This window comes from Malania oleifera, chromosome 2 (assembly GCF_029873635.1).
Source record: "Malania oleifera isolate guangnan ecotype guangnan chromosome 2, ASM2987363v1, whole genome shotgun sequence".
Lineage (NCBI taxonomy): Eukaryota > Viridiplantae > Streptophyta > Magnoliopsida > Santalales > Ximeniaceae > Malania > Malania oleifera.
In genome coordinates this window covers 27225666-27250582 of record NC_080418.1, presented here as the reverse complement: position 1 = coordinate 27250582, position 24917 = coordinate 27225666, and the positions used below count along the sequence as shown (strand labels likewise).

The following is a 24917-nucleotide window of genomic DNA, read 5'->3' as shown; positions in this document are numbered from 1 at the left end:
CTCTTTATAGGCTTACAATGCTTGGAAGATGAGCAAACTAATTTAAGAAACTCAAATAAACTGAAATACTAGTTTCTTAAATAATACCCTAGAAAATCATGCTTCCTAAATAATAATATTCTAGAATCTTGAAGATATGACCCTAATAAAATTAACCTAACCAAAACAAACAAAAATACGATAGAAGTTAAGAAATTGAAATAGATCTTGTTTGTAGGCTGCATCAGAGTCAGCCAAATATGTAAATAACAGGTTGGGATAACCTGACCTGAGTGTTGTAGATGATCAGTCAAAACAACAGCATGCAGAGAGTCAAGATGCAAAAGCATAGGTTAAATAATGTAATAAAGTACCTTTAAGTCTTCAACTGAACATTTTCATGGTTTTTTATCTGTTCTCTTTTAACCAAATGGTATATCAATCACAGAAACAGGCAACATATGAACTAACTAAAGTCCATCTGCCACAGTTACTCATGAATGTACAACACTACAAATAGAAATTCCGCACCCTCACCTGAAAACTACATCTTGCTGACCATTTTATTTGACATGAAAATCATTTCCAGGTGAAGAGCATTCCCACTACAGACCCCTTTTAAAATGGTTTGCTCGAGGAAAATAGAAAAATACTTCACCATTCATCAAAACTATTTTTCTACACTATAAAGTATAAACTATTCAATTTGTCAGTCTTAAAAGAAATTATTTCCTTTGAGAAAATGAATCAGATGTTTTCAGTAACTTTGTCCAGTATAAGGAGGAGCAGGTTAATCAATCAACATGCTTCCATTTGTAATCAATTTCTTTGCCTGCCACTGCCATCTAACAATAGTCATCAAAGAGTAAATATAATTTCAACTTACAATGCAAATACCGCAATCAAGCAATTGACCATGGAAGACAACACTTGCAAGAAGTCAAGAACAGTACCACAACAATGCTGATGAATCCAATACCAAAAAGATATAGCAGCACCAGTCCACTGGATTCAAAAATCCCCACCAATCAAATTCAATGCAATGACAGGCACCTGATTCTTGCCTTCAAGAATGAACTCCGGCACTTCCTTTGCTGCAAATTAAACAGCTTGTTAAGGTTTGATATACTTTGTTGTCCCACAACCTGACAGCTTAAGCTTTTTAACAACAAAGTCATAATCTGACAAGGTATCAGAGCCATAGTTGCCAGAGGCACCTGAGTTCTAGTCCTGTTGCCCACAATTATTGCTTGCTTGTTTAAAATTATCTTATTCCTTGAACCCTGTAATGATTGTTTTTTATTATTTGTTTCTCTCTCCACATGCAATCAGGCTGCAAGTGTGGAAGCGTATTAAAGCTTGATATACATTGTTGGCCCACAGCCTAATGGCTTCACCTTTTAGGTACAGTCATAATCTTACACACCTCTCGTACCTATATGCAGCAAAGTGGCAGAGGTGCTGCTGTATAGAAACTAACCCAAAGAAAATAAAAAATTAATAAACACATGCATATGCACTGTAACTTAAGGAAACAAAAAACATTGAACATAGAATCAGTCACATAAATAACCAAATGATAAAATAAATCATATAAATAACCAAATAAACTAAAGAAGAAATACAGGTCTAAATCCTAGATCAAATTACCAACACTATAAATCAAAGAGAGGAGGTGGAGATTTCAAAGTCACAATAACAATGAGTCATAGAAAATAAGGGCCAAGCACAACCACTTGTCTATTATTACTGAGACACAATAATTTCAATATACAGTAATACAACACAAGACATAAGAATAATAACAACTCTGCAAAAAAAAAAATTCAACATAACTTCACGAATAATTTTGAATGAGCACATAGTTACTCCATGCAATTAATTGCCATCAGAAGGCTTCACATTTCTAACAAATCAAACAGTGTCTACTTCGGACTTCTCTAAAGGAAGTGATGCAGGATTCATACAGGATGTAATCCGGACTTCCCAGGAAGTCACACAACAGGACTGATAATTTGTCCTCAACCAATTAGCACTAGGAGACAGATACGCACCATCATGTAGCACCCACATTAGGTTTTACAAGCCAACAAGCTAGTGCCAGCAGTAGTCTTAGAAAGTGCAATACGAACATATTGCTGATCAAAAGGGGATTCTCCATCTGGCAGTTACATTTGGATTGGCTTTTGGGTTCCTAAAACACCCCCATAATTGCTCGTCTTTTCTAGTAACTAAAAAGCTTATAATAGTAAAATTAACAATACAGTTATTCTTTAAATTAAAAAATAAAAATTTTTAGGAGCAGTGGAGCGCCCATAGTGCATGCCCACAGCTAGTTATATACTTCTATCAAAAGGAAAATGAAAGAAATTTAAAAGAAAAACAAACGGGAAAAACGACAGACAAAATCTCAACTAGGGTCTAATTCTAAATGATGCAAACTGCCTCAGGTATACACTGAAGCCCTTTTCACAGGGAAAAGCCTAAAAAACCTATAACATGACAAATACATGGAATTATTTATAGAAAAAGAAACTTTATTAGAACAGCAAGGGGAAAAAATAACAAAAAGGACAAAGGGTTCTCAAACAGAAAGAAGAAAATAATAAAAGACAATCAGCTCAAAAGCCACCAAATCACGGTTGACATCCTCAAAGCAGCAGTCCTTGAAACAACCCACATCAAAAGCCCAAAGAGATGCCAAATACTGCATCTTGTTCCAAATTAAACCTAAAACCACAGTCTGTTCCAACTAAATTCCCCATAAAACAGCAAAAAGAGCACACCTCCACAACCTCCCAACATCCTTGCCCTTCCTAAAACCAACAAAAGAAATACTCAAAAGCTCCTCTAGCAACTTCAGGCACGCCCAAACTTCAACATGAACTCCAGATAATCTACTCCACAGACTCCAAGAAAATGAACAGTTAAGAAACAATGTGGAACATATTCTGAAATATGCCCACACAAAAATACCCACATATAGAGATAAAGCTTTAGAAGGCCTCCAACTTTACAGCAATTGTTGTTGTTAACTCTATTAAAGGCAACCAGCCAAACTAAAACCTTTATCTTAGAAGGGAATTAAGCATACCATGTGCACTGATGCAGACGAAAAGATCTAATAAGGCAATTGCAGAAATTAAAGTTTTTAACTTATACAACAATATTTTTCCGGTCAGATATTTATTTAATATTTATAAATGAATAATAATATAATACATTGTCAGGGAAAAAAAAGTAAAACTCATTATTCTAATTTTAATCATTAAAACCAAATCAAGTTCACCAAACTTAAGGCAATGGTAATATAAAAAATGTATCCTCCATAAAATATCATACGAAAAATAATGGGCACATGTGCCAAAAGTACCATTTAACATAACTTTGTTCCTGTTTTATTTTAATGGAAGTACAACTTTTTTACGCAAATCACTCACAAATTGTTTGTCCTGTGCACACACACACATATAACCATGAGTTAGCTTTGGTTGAGTTTTATTTGGTTTAATTCCAAACCATACGGATAGTAGCTTCTAGCTGTGAATAAAACTGAAGAATATATATAATTTGCAGATTAGCTTTGGTTGAAACTCAAATTAGTTTAGTAGCTTCTGGTTGTGAATAAAGCTGAAGAATCTGTAGCTTCCAGTCATGAATAAAGCTGAACACACGCATGCCATGAGAATTTGGCTATACACCCAAAATTGTATGCTTTAAAATTTTTTTAATGCATTGTATTGTGTGCGGTTTCTATTAGTTGTAGAGTGTGACTTAAAAAATTGTCTATGTGAATTAAGTTTTAAAAAAACGCAAACGTGTACTTCGTCTATGTTACACAATTTCTTTGTATACACAGTCAGTCCCAAGCCCAGATTAAGGAGTAGGATTGTGTTAGGTACCTAACGGTCAGTGTAAAACTTTGTCAAATCTTATTATTATGAATTCAAATCCACCTAGGTAAAGGGAATAAACCGGGTCAATGTAAAAGGGAGAGGGTTAATAAGTTAACACAAGAAACTAAAGATAAGATTAGCAACTTGGAATATAGGGATTCTTACAGGAAAAAGCATGGAAATAGTGAAAATAATGTTTAGAAGAAAAATTAACTTAATCTGCCTTCAAGAGACAAAATGGGTAGAAGAGAAAACTAGAGAAATTAAAAAATCAAGATTTAAACTTTGGAACACTGGCAAAGAGAAACATTAAAACGGGGTGGGTATTATTGTAGATAAAGACCTAAAATATAATGTAGTAGATGTTAAAAGAATAAGGGATAGGAACAATAAAATCAGGATAGCTTTAGCCCGGGAGATAGTGAATGTCATTAGTGCATATGCTCCCCAAATAGGCTGCTACAGAAATATGAAAAGACAATTTTGAGAAGATATGGATAGTATTTTACAAGGATACCAATGTCTGAAAAGATATTCATAGGAGGTGATTTAAATGATCTCATTGGCAAGGATAATATAGGATATGAGAGGATACATGGAGGTCATGAATATGGAGATAAAAATGAGGTTGATGATACAATCTTTAGATTTTGCCATGTCTTACGATTTGGTTATATTGAATACTTTCTTTATAAAGAGATAAGAACACTTAATAACTTTCAAGAGTGGTTATAATAAAAGTCAAATAGATTTCTTCTTAACTAAGACCAAGGAACGTCTATCTTGCAAGGATTTTAATGTTATTCCAGGTGAAATTTTGGCTACACAACATAGAGTCTTAGTACTAGATATACATATTACAAAATGGAAGAGAAGGAGTAGTATAAATTAACACAAGAGGACCGGATGGTGGAACTTGAAGGGAGATAATATAGTAAAATTCAAAGATAAAATGAACAAAGAGCTGGATTGGACAGTTGAGGATAAGGTTAATTGAAATACTGTCTAGAATAAAATGACAAATTCAATCATAAGGATAGCAAAAAAGGTTTTAGGTGAGTCCAAAGGAAGATACTAAGTTAGTAAATAAAGTTGGTGGTGGGATCCAGAATTCCAAAAAGCCGTTAAGTCAAAAAGAAATTGGTATAAAATATGGCAAAATTGTAGAAATATAGGAAATATTGAAAAATATAAAGAAGCGAGAAAAAAATGCAAAAAATAACTATCAATGAAGCTAAACATAGAGCTTATGATGCTTTATATACTAAACTAGATACAAAAGAAGGAGAAAAAGTCATTTATAAACTTGCTTAAGCTAGAGAAAGAAATTGCAAAAATTTAGGTGATGTTAAATATACAAAGGATTGAGAATGATAATGTCTTAATTACAGAAGAAGACATAAAAGAGAGGAATTAAAATGAAATATTGAACTTGGAAGTGACAAATGAGGAGAAGACTAAAAATAGGAGATTTATTCGCAAAATTAAAGTCCTTGAAGTTAAGATAGCATTAAAAAATATAAAATGTGGAAAATCTATAGGACCAGATAAAACATCAATTGAAGTTTGGAAATGTTTAAGGGATAAAGGAATTATTTGGTTAACTAATCTATTCAACACTATTATAAAAACCAAGAAAATGCCAAAAGAATGGAGGAAAAGTACGTTAATACCTTTGTACAAAAACAAAGGCGATATTCAAAATTGTAATAACTATCGTGGAATTAAAATTATGAGTCATATGATGAAATTATGCGAAAGGATAATTGAAATTAGAAAATAAGATTAGAAACGAAGATTTCAGAAAATCAATTTGGTTTTATGCTTGGGAGATCAACAACAGAAGCTATTTATCTTTTAAGAAGTTTAATGGAAAAGTTTAGCAAAAAGGACTTACATATGGTTTTTTTTTACCTAGAGAAAGCTTATTATATAGTACCTAGGGAAGTTCTTTGCTGAGTATTAGAGAAGAAGGGAGTTTGCAATAGATATATGGAGGTCATTAAGGATATGTATGATAGAGTAATGACTAGCGTTAGGACTATAGGAGGAGATTTTAGAGAGTTCCCAATCACAATAGGTGTACATCAAGGTTCCACTTTGAGTCCTTATCTTTTTACTTTAATAATTGATAAACTAACTAGGAATATTCCAAAATGAGATCCCTTAGTGCATTTGCAAATAATATCGTCTCAATTGATGATAGTAGAAGCAGAGTGGAATCTAAGCTAGAACTTTGGAGAGCCACCTTAGAGTCTAAAGAGTTTAGGACAAGTAGGAATAATATAGAATATATGAAGTGTAAGTTTAGTAATGTAAGGAGTATCAATAGAGAGAAGATTGAACTGGATAACCAAGAGGTTAATGGCATTGATAGATTTAGATATCTTGGATCTATTATGCAAGCTGAAGGGGAAATTGAAGAAGATGTAGTACATAGAATTAAGACAGGTTGGTTAAAATCGCAGAGTGCGTGAAGTGTGTTATGTGATCATAGAATACCCTTAAAATTAAAAGAAATGTTTTATAAGATGGCTATAAGGCCAACTATGTTTTATGGTTCAAAATGTTGGGTAACTAAGAAACATGTACAAAAAATGAAAGTTGCTGAGATACGTATGTTAAGATGGATGAGTGGTTCAACATTAAAATATAAAGTAAGAAATGAGCATATACACAATAATTTAGGTATAACACCAACTGAAAACAAGATATGGGAGGGGCAGCTTAGATGGTTCGGGCATTTGAAATGCAAGTCTAGTAAAGCACCCGTGAGGAGTGAGTTAGTGTTTCTGGCATGAAAAAGGATAGGGGTAGGCCTAAAATAACTTGGAATTTGATAGTGAGGAAGGATTTAATAGCCCTTAATCTAATAGAGGAAAACACTCTGTATCAAGTGAATTGGCGGGAAAGGATTCATATAGCCGACCCCACCTAGTGGGACTTGAGGCTTGTTGATGTTGTTGTTGTTGTTTTTGTTGTTGATATCATGAATCTGCCTATGTTAAAGACCATAAACCCCTGTGTTAGCACATGCAGGATATTAAAGACCATGAATCCAAGGGTCAGCACATGAATCTGCTTATTCATCAGCCCCTCAGCCAGAAGTTAATGCAGTGCTCACAACCTGTAAACAGTGACTATGAACCCATGCCATCACAAATCTGCATATCTTAGAAGTACACACTTTCTATGTCATGAGTATATGGATCTGCAAATTCTAAAAATCATGAACTCATGCGCACCGCCATGATGGAGAAGAAGAAAAAGCACCTAGCAGAGAGGGGACGGCCATACGTAGCATTGCTGGAGAAGATGGCCAGAGAGGGGTAGCTGTGCAAGGCAGAGGAGCTTCTTCATCAAGGCAGTGGCTGTAGCAGCTTCTCATGCTTCTGTGCACAGTAATAGGATTATCACCATAGTGGGTTAATCTGGTGATGGTTTTTTTTCACCTTTTTTTTTCATTAAGGGTAAAAATGTAGAAGTAACCTCTGAATTTTTCATTTGCCAAATCAGACATGGAAAGATATCGGTCAATACCAATTTCAAGAAAAATAAGAGCTGTACCAAACACATTAGTCACCATTTCACTTATTTTGTGAACCAATTCAAACATGACCTTTAGAGATTATTCAAATAAAACAAACGACCCCTAAGACACCATATTTCATCAAGGAAATGAACTCCAAAACCGCATCAGAACTAAGATTAACAGCCCCAACTCTACTCTTTCCCAACTTAATTTTAAGACAAATTTTCCAAACGAGGCCCCTTTTCTTAAATTGCCCTACCCTCTAATATTCCTACTTATCAACCATATATTTTTTTTAAATCTTGCCCCTGCTTTTCCGTTACCTTTCCCCACCTTCCCTCCCTCCCCCCCCCCCCCCCCCCAATTCAAAAATCCCTCAATTGATTGAAGATTCTAAATTTCTCAACCTCTCTTTGAACTCTTTATCTTCCTCTCATGGATCTTAGGAGAACACATACTCTAACCACCTTCCCTAAAGAATTAAACAATTTAATACCCATCCCCTTCAAGAAGGCTTGAGGGCCTCGAATTCCCCATTGAACTCAGACCACACAGGACAAATGGTATCACCTTCACCCCCATCAGCTTACTCCATGTGGCACAAAGATGTATTCTACCAGAACTGGGAATTTCAGGGCTTAGAAGACCACTAATCTATCTTTACGAAAGTCAGATGAGGATTCCACAAGACACTAATAGAATTAATAGGATTTCCAAGAAACTACGAGAATTAATTAACAGCATTCCCAGTATAGGATATATCTTCATTATATAAGATAATAGCCAAAGTCCCTGAACTCCAGCATTTGAAAGATCAGCTTCCTTCAACTGCAAAAACCAATTAGTACATTCTTGAAAGGCCTCCCTAGGTCCAATATCCCCTCAAAATAAAGCATTCCCCCAAATCCGCATAAGCCAAACAAGAATTTGTAATACCTCTGATAATTTAATGAGGCTCAAGTTCAACATAATACCCATTTTACCTTCCATCAACCAGCCCAAACCCTCTCTCTAAGTTGCACAAACTTTCAGAGTCATCATCCTCCTCTCTGAATGCCTCAGAAACAAGAGTTAGATCCCAGCCAGCAGCCCCAATCATCATTCCATTACCCATAATCATTGATTTGAAAACCAGACTGGACTGATTGGTCAGACCGGTTAAATGGGGACCCAGCTCACCCTCTGGTTTGATTCTTATCAAAATTTTAACCAAGTCAAAACCTGATCAAAACCAGAAAAACCAGCACAGCTAGATGAACCTGACAAACCAGATAGAACTGGAATCAAGAGAGACTCTTCATTTTTTTCAAGATCATGATATGTTGAGAACAAATTTGTAGAGAGAGAAAGAGAGAGAGAGAGAGAGAGAGTAGCAGCAAATGGCAGCAAATAATCCATCAATTTTCATCGTGCTCGGCTGAAATTTTGGTTCCTGCAGCAACTAACTTGCAAATAATTATCACTGTAAAATCTGCAATGAGGGAGGGAGGAAGAGTGACAGAGAGAGAGAGAGACAGCAGTGAGCTCTGGCTTGAAAGAACAGAAGTGAGGGGAAGGAAATTGAACAACACCCAAAATAAGGATTAAAAATTAAATAAACTATCATAAATATATACTATTATAATAACAAAGGGTTGTTGGGACTTGGGATATAAACAATTGTAATAATAAAGGCTTGTTGGGAAGGGGAGCCAAGGCGCAACGGTAAAGTTGTCAATACGTGACCAGGTCACGGGTTTGAGGAATGGAAACAGCCTGTTGCAAAAGTGCAAGGTAAGGCTGCATACTATAAACCCATCGTGGTTTGCCACTTTCTTGGACTCCGCCTACGCGGGGAACTTTGTGCACCGGGCTGCCCTTTTTTTTGGAGTCTTGGGACTTGAGGTCACTGGTTGTGGTTCTTTGGAAAAAGAAAGGCCACTTGAGATAGAAACTAAATAAATAATATAATTAAAATGTAAGATTTAAATATAAAGTACTGCAGAAGGTTCTTTGAGTATCGAACCTGAGGTACAAGGGGTAAAAATAATAGTTTTGACCATCAACCCACAGCACTAGACATGAAAAAGGCATGAAAACTATATTAATATATATTGATCCAAAGCAGTTGAACTAGTTGGACCACCTGAACTGGGAACCGGGATGGCCATCTGGTGCGGAATTCCGCTTTTTCGTCAGGTTTTTTTCCTCTTAATCTTTAATTTATCAGCTATCCTTCCCAACTACTTCCCGTGCCTTAAAAACAATATCCCCCATTGGAAATTACCAGCACAGGGTCTTCGAAGCCCCAAATAAACAAAACCGCCCCTCCTTAGAGCGTGCTCCTATGTCCATCATCCTCTGTCAGCTTCAAACAGAAAATCTTGCTTTTTACAAACTGTAAAGCCTGAGCAGATGTGAGGATTTTCAGTTCCCAACAAGTCACGTAACCCTCCCAAGCCCCCCTGCAGCACTCATCCATTCGGGCGAGCTCCAGCTTGACCATCATCAAACTCCAAAACTCTCCCTTTCCTCCTAAAGCTTCATATTTGTGATTCCAGCCCAAGGTATTAACACTGTTTGAGCTGAGATTTCATAAGCCAATTACCTTCAGCCCACCCCCTTTATTAGCAGCCCCAAATCTTTCCAGTGGCCCATTGTCTCAAAGTTCCTTCAGCTCATAACCCACACCTTTGTATTTTAAGCCATTATCCGCCCAGAGGCACCCCTTCCCAGTCCGGAGCATTTAGATGTCGCCTATCCAGTCCCTACTAAGCACATTTGGAATCCCAACTTCATTCACATGTCCACCTAATTCTGACCTGGCAGCCCAATTTGAGGCCCACATTTTAAAATCTCAGAAGCTGGGATTTACCCAATGAGATTCTCCACAGAAATTGAGCCAACAAAATCTCATATCTATCTGCACCTTGACTTTCCGAAGGAAGACATTCATCCTTTCCCTGATCATTCCACAGCCTGATCAGAAATCTGGATGTTTAAGGTTAGGTTAAAAAAGAGAACTCCATGGCTGGGATTAGTCCTTCAGGGGGCATAATTTATCTTTTGGGGAGAGCTAAAGAAACACGATTTTTCTCACAGCCTCATCCACCATCAACCAAGATAAAGGACCAGCAGTCGGGCTTCCACACCAACTTCTTTTCATTCTTTTTCCATTGAATCCCTTGTGCTTCATCCCTCTTCTTGCGGGGCCTCTTCCCGGAGTTTACCATGCATATTTTCTACCTGCATCAATGCTCTGTGGGAATTCCCACCATCTCTCTCAATGGAAAGGAGTATAGCCCCAAGCATTCAGAACAACCCAAATAAATGAATTCCCCCACTAGTTCTATAACCCAAGGGTATTCTGACCTTGTCATCCAAAAACTTATACATCTGCTTCCTGAACCCAATTTTAACTCATGACGCCACAAGAATACAGAGGACAATTACCTTCCTGACACCAACTGTTCCTTAATACATATTTGCCGCATCCCCCAGCAGTTCAAAATTGATTAAATTTCCTACCGCTTTGCTAACCTAGGGGTCAAAAAACCATCCCAATTTCCTCAAATATACGAGCGCTCCATGTGTCCTCATGGATATTTTTCCATCAAAACAGTGAAAGCTTGAAATTGTCAAACTATTTTTACATAGCCTCTCTCCCATGCACCATTCATATACCTAGTGTTGCATCAAATCCTATAACTTAATATTAAATCACTAAATAACTAAATATTACGACAAATAGAATCCAAAAAATATAATTAAAATCCTAATTTAAGCCTTTCACCATGAAATATATGAAATACAAGTCAGTCATGATCACAATCCAACATATGGAAGTATATTTGTTTGTTTTCCCAAAGATTCGTCAAGCTGAAAAGAGTGAAGAGTAGTATGAAGCAAAACTATACATCCTATTTGGGAACCCAATTGAATGACGTTCAAAAACTACCCCAAGATACTTTGACAACACTGGTGCTTTCAAATTAATTATATGCATCTACATCAAAATGCAGATGATTCTCTCTTAGTAGATTTCATGCGACATTTTCCATAAAATTATTTCTGAAATTGTTTACTAGGGTGCCAATGCAAGGAGTTGGGCCACAATATCGCAAAAAAAAAAGTAAAGTATACCCCCACAAACACACCAAAATGTCTTAGAACACAATTAAGAAGCCTGAAAAAAGTACTTACTCCACACCAACTCTGTTTTCCTCCAATCACCCTCCCCTAAAAAAATTCTAGAGCTACAACGCCAGAAAATACTCCCACAACAGAAAAAAGTAGCACATCTAAAAAGTATTTTTGCTTCCTTCGAAAATCTAAATCCCCGGGATCTTTGAAGGAAAAAAAATACTTCCAAAGATTCAAGGCACACAAATAATCACAAAGCACACCAAAAATACTGCATTAAATATCCCAAGAAAAAAAAATGCAATCCAAACATAAACGAGCATTTGTGTCACTAATATAAAAACTGGGTTTAATCTTGAAATAATTGAAGAATGAGGAACACACAGCACTTTAGGGTTAGAGATGACAGGAAGAGAAGCAGAAATAAAAAGACATTCAGCAGTTCTTGGAATTCGGCACAGCTCCAGTAATGCCATCTTATATGTGTAATAAGACTAAAAAGATTGAAGGGCAAAAATACCCCACTCACACAACTTAATTACTAAAATGCTATTTTCTTCTAACACTCCCCCTCTCAACTAAAGGTGTATAAATCACCTAACCCAGTCTTGTTACAAACTACTAGACAAATCAAGCTTTAAGTAAGGCTGGGGAAACATTCGCCTAAAACCGAATCCATAGATTTCACCAAATGGAGTTCTCACTACCTTCTTCAACCAGATCCCCACAAAAAGGAGGGAACCTTTCAATGTGCTTTGTCATCTCATGAAATACGGATTCGCTAGATATAAAGGGCAGCTCTGATTATATCAAAACAATATAATTGGCTTTGTACCAAGAATTTCATCCTGACCTAAGCGACTTCGGCAACATAAGCGGACTCACATATGAGAGATTGGTGATTTTGCCTTCAAACAATCGATCGTGCTACAGTAGTTTGTCTTAATGTTACACCTTGTAAAAAGATACCTTCCACAAATGACTTATCCAATGTAGAATTGGATCAATCCGCATCAGAGTACCTATGATCTCAAAGAGAGAAAGATCGGCGGAACACACGCGTTGCAAAAGATTAAGTCAGGGCACTGACATTGTTAACAGCTTACAAGCAAGATTGGAATTTGTCTTCTAAGTCCGTCCCAACGGTGCCTTGGACAACTTACATGTCAAGTCAATAGGAGCATCAATGTTTCGCTCCCAACAAAAAACCAACTCAACTAGCAAGTCAAAAGGTTATATTTGGTTCATAATAGAACCTTTTCCTACACCGTATATTCAATCCCAAGAAAGTATGCAAAATACCCAAGTCCTTGGATTGAAAATTTAACTCCAAACGAAAACTTAATATATTCAATCCCCGCAGTAGTAACTGACGGTAGCGACGATATATCAACGTTAAACTGAGAAAGGGAAGAGTTGTACTCAAGAGGGTGGGTGAATTGGGAGTTAAAAATTTCTGGCAAACTTTAAGTTCCTGTAGGTAAGTATAACCCCTTGTTAAGATGAGTTGAGTACAATCAATCTCTCAAACCAATCAACACAATCTTTTAACCACTTTAATTAATCAGTAACAACAAAAGATGATATGCTATCTCAACTTTCAGAATTTTAATTAGATGACTAAATCAATCAGATTCTTTTCAGTAACTTCAAAGCATATTGATATCTAAAAGTATTTTGAGATCTTATAATTTTGTTCAATAGAATAATTATTCACAGATTCAGATCAGCTTTCAAAGAAGACAGTCTCTGAAAATTCAATCCAATCAACTTTATGTTAAAGAACAAGCTGAGCAAAAGTCCAGATTTCTTAATTAATGAATGAAGACGACATCAAATTGAGTCTTCAAATATAAATAAAGAAGTCTCAGCTTTAAACATTGTCAGAAACTAATATATCCAATTCAAGTTCAAACCTTGATGTGAATACACAACCAATACAGATTTTCGTTTGCTTTGGAATATGCAATCCAAAAAAAAAGTACTTACTGATAAAAGAACACTTAGAATTTCAGCAGTCTTTTCAAAATTTCAGTCTTGATATCTTTATCAATCAACACACTTCCTTTAATCACAGGTTTCCACCAACCAGATTAATTCAACCGTCATACTCCCCTTGTGAGGTTTTCCCGCAAAACTCATCAACGGACTCCCGTTACTATCCCAATCCACTAGTTAATTTCACAAATTTAAACAATTCTTCAACGCAATTTATATATTTGCAGAAATTAAAGTAGATTTTAGGGAATGAGAGAGCGAGTACTCTACATATTTTATTATTTCTGCAATCCCCGCCTTCCTTCCTCGCCTGGGGGGGGGGGGTAGGCCACACACTCTAAGGATTCCCCTATACCACTTCCTTTATTGGGTAGGTACTTAACCTTAACCACTCCGTTGATGCAGGATACAACTGCTTTTTACAATCCCTCCTTCATCTTATGGTGGAAGCCCTTCCCAAGCGATACCCCCACACTTAGGTCCAATTCCATTTCAACACTTTCCTAAACCTCCAAGAAAACAGAAACAATATTCTTGTTATGTACAAAGACATCTTCTCTTTCAACTCAGCAGATTAATACAATTTGAAAACAATATACTTCATAAGACAATTGAAAGTGAATTTTTGAAGGCCTTAAAGTAGACTTTCACCGTGTGTGACGTTCGTTCTTATTTGAAAATCCAGATAGGAGGTCTCAGAAATTTTTGTGAGAGAGTTTCACAGCACACACTTGCCTATGACCTGCCAAACGGTTTGAGAGCAGAAGTAGCGTTGGTAAGGTCTGTGTATTTTCTTGTGGGTGTGTATTGAAGCCTCAAGCCTTTGGGGAGTATTTAGAGATGTTTAATCAAAGCATTTCGTGTTTCCCCAAGGGCTCTTTGTGTAGTGTTTCCCAAGTTTTTCATACGTTTGGAATTCAAAAAATCAAATTGGGAAACTTCCTCGTCATATTAAATTTGGAAATCTCGAACTAGTCTGCGACGTGGTGGAATAATAGAGTAGTTGCCTAGATTTAGTAAAACACTGAAATCATGTCAAACTCAGCAAGGTAGTCAGTCGACTGGGTTTCAGCATCCAGTCGTTCGCTCTAGGTGTCCGCCGGAGTGGTGCGCATGAAAGGCAGGGGAGTTATGTTGGCAGCGCCTTGGATTAACTGGGTCAGGCGCCTGGGAAATGTCCAAAATTGGGGAGTCATGTGGTTTGCCATGTTCGTGTTGGCTCGGGGGCGGGCCCAAAAGATTGGACAAGTACGGGGGGAAAAAGGTTGCAGAGTTGGTCAAGACAGGGGTCGCTAAGTGGCAGGAGTTGTCTCTATGAGCTTGCTAAATGCAAGGGAAAGAGCAGTGGATGAAGGACGGACAGAGGAGACGCGCGGACGCAGTGCGGCGACCAGTACCAGACGAAGAGAAAGGTCAGCGGCAGGCGGGGTGCAGCGCGTAAGGCGACCGGGAAGTCGTAACTTCATTACTGGAACAGGCAGCCAAAGCAGCGGTGAGCCAGCGGGGGAAGAGCGAGATCGTGTGTTTAGGAGGAGCGGCTGGGCTGGGTGTGGAGGAGACTGGAGGCGGGCAGAATCCTTAGGGGCACTGGACCGGCGTAGGCAGCAGCTGGGATCCTGTAAAGGCATCACTGTGACCAAAAAGTGTGGAAAGTCGGCCGGGAGGGGGGAGCACGTCAAAGAAGATGTGAAGGCTGCGTGGAAGGAGCACAGACGAGAACTACTGAAAGGTGACCACTCATGTCCGTACTTTTTGTGGAGAAGACCGGAATCGGGTCTGAGTAGCATTGGGATAGCCCACATTGTAGAGAACACCACACTAAACTTGTCAAATCAGGCTCCAAAGGCCTGCTAGGAACTTTAATAGCCGGATGCAAACTACATACTTTTTACCATCCTCCCCTGGCAACATATTAGGGAGGTTCTCCAGCGTGTTTACCCTTCCTTCCTGCAAATCTCCAAAAAAAAGCATTCTTCACATCCGTGTAAGGTCCATCAAAATTAACGGTGCTTAACAAAATCAACATATCACGAATAGAATTATCTCAGCAACGGGAGAGAGGTCAAAATATCAAGACAATTTGTTTATGTCACCCCGTATGTCAATACCTTAAGGCCGCTACAAATAGACGTCGTCCAAGAATATATTTTGATGGTGTAGCCCCAACAGGCACGCTAACCAACTCACATAACTAACGGAGAAACCAACACACAAGTCCTGCGCATCCCATCGCGTGGCAAGGCATCACGCATATTTTACGTTCATTGCATCTTCAACCCCCAGGAGTTAAACACAAGGCTTCAACATGTTGAGGAATGATAGAAACCAAGGATAGAACTAGGCAAAAGAACACTGGACAGGAAGGTGAAGACAACCAAACATATAGTAGCAACGAGACTGTTGAGTATATGTTTCCAAGTACCAATCTCCCTATGAGCAACAGGCAGATCCAGTTACACAAGGATAATACTCTAAACTAGAAGTCAAAATAGTGATGAGCACAAAAGGTGGATGTTGTGGTAGTTTTTTATAAACCCTCAATTGGATCTGTAGGTCCAATAACTGCTGTTTTTGGAAAAGTAGGAGATTTATAGAAAGCATAACAGTGGAAAAGAGAACACAAACACACAAGGGCAATCACAAGATCATTGATGGATTCACAATAATTCATCCCAGGAAGACCTTGCATTGGAAGAAATAAGGTGTCCCCTCAAAAACAATGACTCTGCACTAACAGTATTCCTACAAAGTGTGGCGTCTAAGTTTCATAACATCGATAACCTTTTTTGAGTATGGAGTACCTATAAAGACACCCTAATAGCATAGGGAGAGGAACTTGTCATGACCACTATTGCGGAAACATAAAACAAACCGTGCACCCAAGACAGCGAGACACAATAGAGAACATAGTTGATTTCCAGGTTCACGATGGCAGGAGGAATTTGTCCTCCTAGAACCATTACAGGGTGGCATCCTGTCAAGACAAAAAAAAGGCTATAATTAGAACTCAGTCCAAATGTCTTAGGAACATGCTATAAAGAGAGGAGAGACCATGCTAAGCCCACATCCTATTTTTTTTCGCTACTCCATACCTAGGGGTTATATTTATGACATGAATTTTTTTTACTCATCAAAGAGGTAAAAATATTAGCAGGCATCAGGGTAACTGCCAACGCCACTGGATACAAAACATCAAACCACTCTACAAAGTGTTGCAAACATCAAGGATTACATGGACATGAGTCATTAACAATTTTCGCCACTCAACACAATTTCGAGACGGAGCAGCAATCTCATTAGTCTTTGCAAGTTTAAGCTAAGTATTTGAATCCTATTTAAGGCTCTCTTATTCTTTCTTTCCAAGCACACCAAAAGATGGCTAGAGGGATCAGAGTTCAAAGCCATTCAACTTCTCCTTGTGATCTGATGCTTTCTAAGCCCAAATCTCCCCATCCACTGAATTTGCGTAACCACATGCTATAACTGTACAAGGAAATGAGCAAAATTCCATGAGGGTGGGGTTGCGGCGGGTGTCTCCATGGGCAATGGGACAAGTAATACGTGAGGATCAACTGATATCTGCATCACATTCAATACCAAAGAACGCTGCACCTATTATGTGTTAGAAATACCCTCTTTGATCCCAAGCTGGCAATTGTTGAGGGTTAATAATTTCCATGCAAGGGCCAACTGAGTTTTTATTTCCTGTAGAACTGATATGGCTTCAAAATTCATACCTATCAAATAGATCCAGTTACATACAGCAAAAGGATCGTATCAGCAAAAGCCAAAGTATAGATGAACAATCAAATTCTTTACTCATACACAAACCTCAGAGGAATTATTTGAATGAAAAGCACACAATGATCTTGCATGTGAGACTCAGTTCCCACATAGGAAAATCCTGTCCTAAAATGCTTTGCAACTAACACATACTCAAACGAGAAATCCGACTTGACATGAACAAACTCATTATATTTTTGAAACGATGGATGACCCAAACCCCAAAGCATGCTACTGATCAACAGACACCATACATAGAAAGTGAGGAAGCAGCTATGAAACGAGCCTAGATCTCTACCACTCCCATCAAAACTGTACTAAGAGCACATCCAATCATCCTCCCTTCAGAACCTGAATAACACAATAGAAGGAAACAAGGTCACATAATAGTTATGAGCTTTAAATTTATTAAACTGATAACAGGCTTCCAAAGAGAATTTAGCACATATAACACGAATGAAAGATGCGTAAAGGGAAATTAAAGATATGCTACAACTAGAACTAGTGTAATTGCCATCATCAAGAAAGCCTTAGGGTGTAAGCAGTGAATTTCAAGACTGAATAAATAGGATTGCATGTCAGTGGGATAAGGCCAAATCAATAACCTAGGTGGATAGGATGAAGAAGCGAGAACCGATGTACCAAAATGGGCCAAGTAGCATTGAATATAGAAGACTAAGCTGGAGTTGTTAGAAGCCATCGTGAAAAAGATTCGTTATACTCCTCTAATTACACAGTCGATGATGTATCAACCCACTCCCTAAACGGAGTGGTGGTCAAACCCTGAATAGCTTAACATTGCCAACGCACGCGACATAGGCAACTCAAGTGCCAAGGCAGTAGCTTAAAATGGCCTATCATGGGTTGTTTGACATTCACTCGTGGTGGACAATCTAGGTTGCTAAAGGAGGAGCACATAGATGTTAGTTGTCTACTTGACATGGCCAGGGATGGACATGGTTGAGGCCATGGTCCTTGACAAGGTTGCTTACGGTGCGCTGATTTCCGTTGACATGGTTTTGTATGGTAACTCGACTTATGTCCTGTGCCTCATGACATATGTTGGTAGACTGTTAGGACGTAGCACAAGTCATGGTTAAGGGGCGCAACCAGCTTAACACAAAGTTTTTTGATTCATCGTAGCATGGCAGTATAAAATGTCAATGCTTGCATGTGTTGACATGTCGACCAAGCAGGGCGCTTACTAGACGCAGGCTCTCCTTGTATGGCTACACCAGACAGGCCAGCTAGTGGGTAAATTTAGTGTGGGTTCACATCTGAGCATGGCCCATTCTTGATATTAGTAGCCACTTATTTGTACAAGTATAACATTGTTTTAGACCTTGTAGCTATGGTTTGTCCAGACATACCCTACGGGGTTGGGGTTGTCAACTTCCAAACCCCTAGGGAGTTACAGGGGTGTACTGTCCATATTAATATTAATATGTGAGTAGTGGTCCTCTCAGGTACAAGAGACATTTGTGGATTGGGTCCTGCACTAGTTCACGAGCGTGTGTTCCTTGTCTTGAATAAGAGAAAAAGGTTAGGAGGTGTTGCTCTCGTAAACACTATTGCTTTGTGAATGTTGTTTCAATTGCTATATACTTGCACGACTTAACTAACGAATCAATGTGTGTGTGAGGCATTAGCTTAACCAAGTCTGTCACTTGTGCCATCGTAGTGTCAAGTTGTGAGCTGTGAACTTAGACACTATGATAAGTGGCCAAGTGCCCTTGAAATTTCATCGGTAAAATCACCCTCGACAAGAGACTTATTGGGAATCAAGAGATCCTAGCAACGATCAACACTAAGGTTTTCCTCACCACAATGTGTGCAAATGCGAGAATTGCCAAGATGGCCTCCTCATCCTAATACACTACCTCTGCCACAACCGCTTTCCAAACCTCGCCGTCTTCCTCCAACACTTCCCTTATCATAGTTGTAGGCAATGTTAATCATGATTCATGACTGAACTATCGCTGGGAGAAGCTTGAATAGAAAACTTAGCACAAAAGCAAAATAGACCACACTTTGACCACACAAAGAAGGGCATACCACAACAAAGCACTACCAACAATTAAATAGTGGTGCAGACACTCCACAACCAAACATCATAACGGTATCATCACAACCAGCAATAAGAGGGGAAACGTCATTATAGTGGGGGTGTTGTGTCGTTAACCTGACTCAGCGAAACTACCTGAGCCACACAAAACCCACATGAGTGGCTCACAACTGAGAGGGAAGGATAAGAAAACCCTAAAACAATCTCCAAACCATAAAAAATAATCTCTACTTTAAGGGTCGATGAGGGAGAGAAAAGAGAAGGAAATAACTACATCAAATTAATCAGGTCCGAAGAAATCTCACTCATTCACAAATCTTTCCAAACCAAATATTATTACCATTACCAATGTTGAAACAAATAAAATGAAAAAATAACTAAGCAACAAGGAAACAACATTCCAAAGACTCGTATAAGAAGCATTGCCACCGCCTCTAACACTCATCCATTCTCTCATGAATACCATACTTTTACAACCTTCTTCTATAGCAAATCAATTTCTAAATGGAATTCCACATCATTCCCCACTAGAGAGATAATATTTAGACACTAAATTTCCAAGGTCAAAAGCCCTCTTCTAACTTAGTTCTCCAAGTCCTAACCACATTCCAACTAACTCATCCCAGCTAACATGATGATGTAAGAGAATAAGCAAGACCTTGGGAAGATCATTGCTAGAGAGTACTTACGAAGAGCGTTAGGTCAGGGTTGGGTTTATTTAGTATTTTATTATGTGTTTTAGTTTTAATTAGTAGAGTATAATGTGCATTTGGTGCTTGTTTGTAGTATGTAGTCATTCAAGGGGTGGGGCATGTTTGTAATGTAATGTAGTTTAAGGCGGTTTATGTTGTAATTTCATGTGAAAGATGCTTTCTTATAAAATAGGCGTAAGTCATTGTAGGTACAGTTATGGCGTTGAATTTGAATTTGACCGTGAACTCATGTGAGTTTTCCCCTTGTATCTCCTCTCTCTTATCTTCCCCTTCTTTTCTTCAATTTCTTCTAATTTCTTCCATGGCTGCAGATCGTTAATGCTGCCCCTGCATCACATGATATGATTCCTTTTACTATACCACATATCACCACCACAAAAAATCTTCCATAGCCTCTTCAATCTCTTAGCAACACTAACTTGGATTCTAAAAATAGTGACAAAATGGGTATATTGCAGAGTGACGATCATCACTATATAAAAGTACAAACTGCCCTCTACCGGGACAACGTAACCCCTCCCTTTTTTCAACCCTTCTAATCTCTTACTCACTCTCTCATCCTAGATCTCAAAACACACAACTAGGATGTCCCCAAAACAGGAAGACCCCCAAATAAGACCAAGTAATGCATACAAGCTAAAGAAAAAATATTCTAGCTCGGCACTAGCAAAGTCTTCGAAAGTTGAAGTGAACTTGCCTCAAAATAACATCTTTGACTTACAAATGATTGAGATTCCTTTTTATCATGAAAACCTACTACTAAATAACTTTCTAGTGCAGTACTATGTTCCTATATGAAATCCTAACTTGTTAGTGTTTTTACTCCATGAGGTTCCTATTGCTATACAACCCCTAGACAGGGTAGAAATATCACAAACTATAAACAATATTCAGTAATCCACTCGTCAAACATACCCAAACAGATTTCATATCCTCACCAAAATTGTATATTCTCTCCCTCTCTTAATATATCTTCTTTTTTTATCAACCAAAAATAAGTACCCAAACAGAAGCTCATACTTTGGCTTCCAAAAGTGTTGCAATATGTTCAAAAAAAAATTCAACACAAGTTAAAGGGGTGTCCAATAAGAATATACATAGAAAGTAAAATTCGATTACACCTTTGAGGTTTTTGAAAATGACATTCCACTTCCTCTCTTTCAAAAATACCTCAGAACTACCTATACTATAAAATGGTGATGACACAAAAGCCCCATTGTTTCTTTTCTTTTCGTTTTTTTCTTGGATAGCAAAAAAAGAGATTTTCATTAATAAGAGAAGGAACAAATGGCCATTGTTAGTTTATATCTTAGAACTCATGGACTGACTTTGAAAAGAGAAAATTTTTCTTGCCCTTTTATTCATATTTGATTTTAAAATAATAGATTTTCACTTGAAATATCATATTTTTTTATTTATTTTGTACATATGTACATGACTTTTGCACATCTGTGTGTGTGCATGCATGTGAGTAGGGGTGTGCAATCGGCCGGTTTAGCCAATTCGGCCAATTAACCTAATTAACCAAAAAAATTTGATTAACAATTCATCATAACCGAATCAACCGAACTACCTTTCTTACCCGAACCTTACCCGACCGAACTGAATTTTCAGTTAATTTGATTAACCAAATATAACCGAATCAAATTATAAATTAATTATGGGAAAAAATATGATTGTATGCTATTAATATTTAATTATTAATTATATAATAACTATGGAACCCTAATTATAAATTATATAATTTATATTTAATTATTAATTAATTATATAATTCGGTTAAATCAATTAACCGAAAAGTAATTTCTACATAACCAAACCAAAAACCGAATAGCCGATTTTACCAAAATATAAAAATAAACCGAACCAAATTAAAAATTAACTGAACCGAACCGACCGAATTTGGTCGATTATTTTGGTTTATTCGATTTTTACCGAATTATGCACACTCCTACATGTGAGAACGTGCATGTCTACATGTGTGTGGCATGTGTGCATATACGCACAAGCATGCTACGTGCATGTGCACATGCATATGTGTGTATAGGAAAAAAAACATTATTTAAATTTCACATAATTATTGAAACACAGATATCCCACCCTAATGTACAATTTTAGTCAATTATCCAACTTGTGTTGGTTATGCGTTTGACATGTTTCGCGTGTGTGTTTGATGTGTTAAGCTTTGACCAATGCTCATTAAATTAATTTTGGATTTTATCATTTTTAGTTCTCCATGGGATCTGCAGAAATTTTGCTTGGGAATAGCTGTTTACCATGGAATTGGGCTGTCAACCAAATGAAGAATTGGACTACAGCCAAATGCCTAGCTAGCTGAAAAAAAAAAATTGTAATTCCCAAAATCATTTTAGAAAATAACATATTGACAAGTAATCATTTCAAAAAAAATTATTTTACTCTCTATTACTTACCTTTTAATATGTTACAAGTTAATGGCCCCTAGAGGCCATAAAGTGGTCCGCGAAGCTTTCTTTTTCCTTCTTCGCATATGATCGTGAACGGATTGCGGATGTGCGGATCAAGATATTTATTGTTACCTCAAACACCTTTCAACACGATCTCCTTTCCTTGGTGATGTTACTTCCTACTGAGTATAAAGTAAATTAATACTGCCTACTGCTGGGTTTTATTTTATGTGTCTTTCAAACCCGGCACTAACACCTAGTTTCTTGGATAATATATTACGAAATTCAAATGAATTCCTCTTAGTTTCTTCCCTTTCAGAAAAAATTAAGCAATTCCACTTAATTGTAATGAGAGTCGCAATGCACAACTATATTCAATTTCACCTTCATTTGCCACCAACCATACGAAATCCAATAAATATCAAATTACTAGTACAAGGAAGGAACAGAAAATTCGAATTGAACAATCATTAACTCACACATGAGACGACAATTGAATGATCTTCCCTCTTTTTGCAAACCCCAGCATAAGGGCGGGAAAGGAACCAAGCCGCTAGAAGCTATACATTGAAGGGATCTATGGAAGAAGGAATGGCACATAAAACTGCGGCTATGAGCAGGGTTCGCACAACGCGACGGAGAGAGCCTCGCCACATCGTCGCAGAGTCTATAGAGAAAGGGAGACTCCCGGATTCCGATGCGCTGTGCGGCGATGACACATAGCTCGCAACTCGCATGGCCTACGCTAAGCCAACTCTTTCTCAACTATTCATTAGTCTAAATCTATATTTTAAGGTTAACATTAAAATTTTAAGAATTTTTTTTGACAAATTTCAAGAGTTATATAATAGTTTTGAAATCACAGAAAAAATTAATGAAATTTTTGAAACTTTATAGAAATTTGTATGTTTTTGTTTTTGACAAGTCTCAAGAAAGGTAAATGTTTTTTATTCATATTTTAAATATAAAAGTTTATTTAATTTAGATAGCCTCTAAATAATGGTGATATTTTAAATTCTTTTAAAAAAATTATTTAGCAAAATCATACTTGAAAATATGTTTAAATAAAAAATCACTTTTCAATTTTATCTCTTCTAAAAATTAAAAATGACAAAAAAAAAAAATCAACACTCAACTACTAATTAAATTTAGATAGTAATCACTTTTTTTATTAAAATAAATTATCTTATTTTTATTTATAATTATTAATTGAATATATAATAAGAAAAATATTATTTATATTGAATTAAATTTTTTGTTTATACAATTATTTATTAATTTAATCAAACATTTATTTTTTAAAAGTGGAGACAAAAAAAGGTTAAAATGGAAAAATAATACATGTTTAGATATTAAATACCGAATAATTAAAATTATTCAGTATTTAAATTCAATAAAAGGTTCAAATCCAACTCAAAATTGATTCACAACACTTTGTGTAATCACTATTCTTAAGGGAATAATTATAATAAAGGAATTTGACAAATTACAAAAATATATATTCCTTATTATCGTAAAGCAAATAACATTTCAAAATATTTATGAATCCATAACAAGAAATTCATAAGAAATAAGTATTTATAAATTTTATCATGTGAAAATATATTCATTCACATTGTATTTAATCTTATTCTTAGAAAAAAATATATATTTCGTGAATCAAATATAACTTTACACATAACTGATCTACCTAATAAAGCTTGTGCAGAGCATACTACTTGCATGGCACTATTTTCCACAACAAAACATATTTTTTTCATCTTTGCGATACAATTTTTGAAAAATCAAAACATAAGTTATTTTTATAATTATTTTGAAAATTAAAATTGAAAAATGAAACTACTTTTCACAACTAGACAAACCCATAAACCCTAAGAGTATGCTTTGTACTTCGAAAATATAAGAAAGAGAAAAGAAAATTAAGAAGGAATCCACCATCCATGTTTGAATTAGCCCAAGGTTTTATTGACTTGATTTTGATGATAATAAATTATTATGTACTAATAGTTTTGTGCTTAAGTTGTTTTCAATAGAATCAGTCCATTGAAGTTAAATAATTGAGAAAAGATTTTAAAGATTTAAATTGATTTATTTCTACTTTTATTCTCTCAATTGTAATGTGTTTTAACTTGTAAAACTTTGAGAATATTAAAGGCATGACACAAATTAACTAAAACTAGAGAATTAGAAACAAAGAAAGACGGAAACTCAGCATTATAGCCACGGACGGTTGATCAATTTAAGCAGAAGCTGGAGGCAGTTAATCAATCTAGCAAGTTTTGTCTATTATGGTCATTTCTTTCTCTCTAATGCTAGTAAGCAATCATCCGAACCCAGTAAGTAGTCGACCGACCTGACCTAAAAAAATTTTCAATTGGTAGAAAATAAAGTGTGTGTGTGTGT

General features: G+C 36.7%; 1 long non-coding RNA gene across 1 annotated transcript; it reads right to left on the bottom strand.

Moving 5' to 3' along the window:
- Nucleotides 1–928: 928 nt before the first annotated feature.
- LOC131148947 (uncharacterized) lies at nt 929–23277 on the bottom strand. The gene is made up of 2 exons (XR_009135093.1): nt 22994–23277; nt 929–1073 (listed from the first exon to the last, which is right to left on the bottom strand). It is a non-coding gene; the product is annotated as an uncharacterized LOC131148947 (long non-coding RNA).
- Between the last annotated feature and the right edge of the window lie 1640 nt (nt 23278–24917).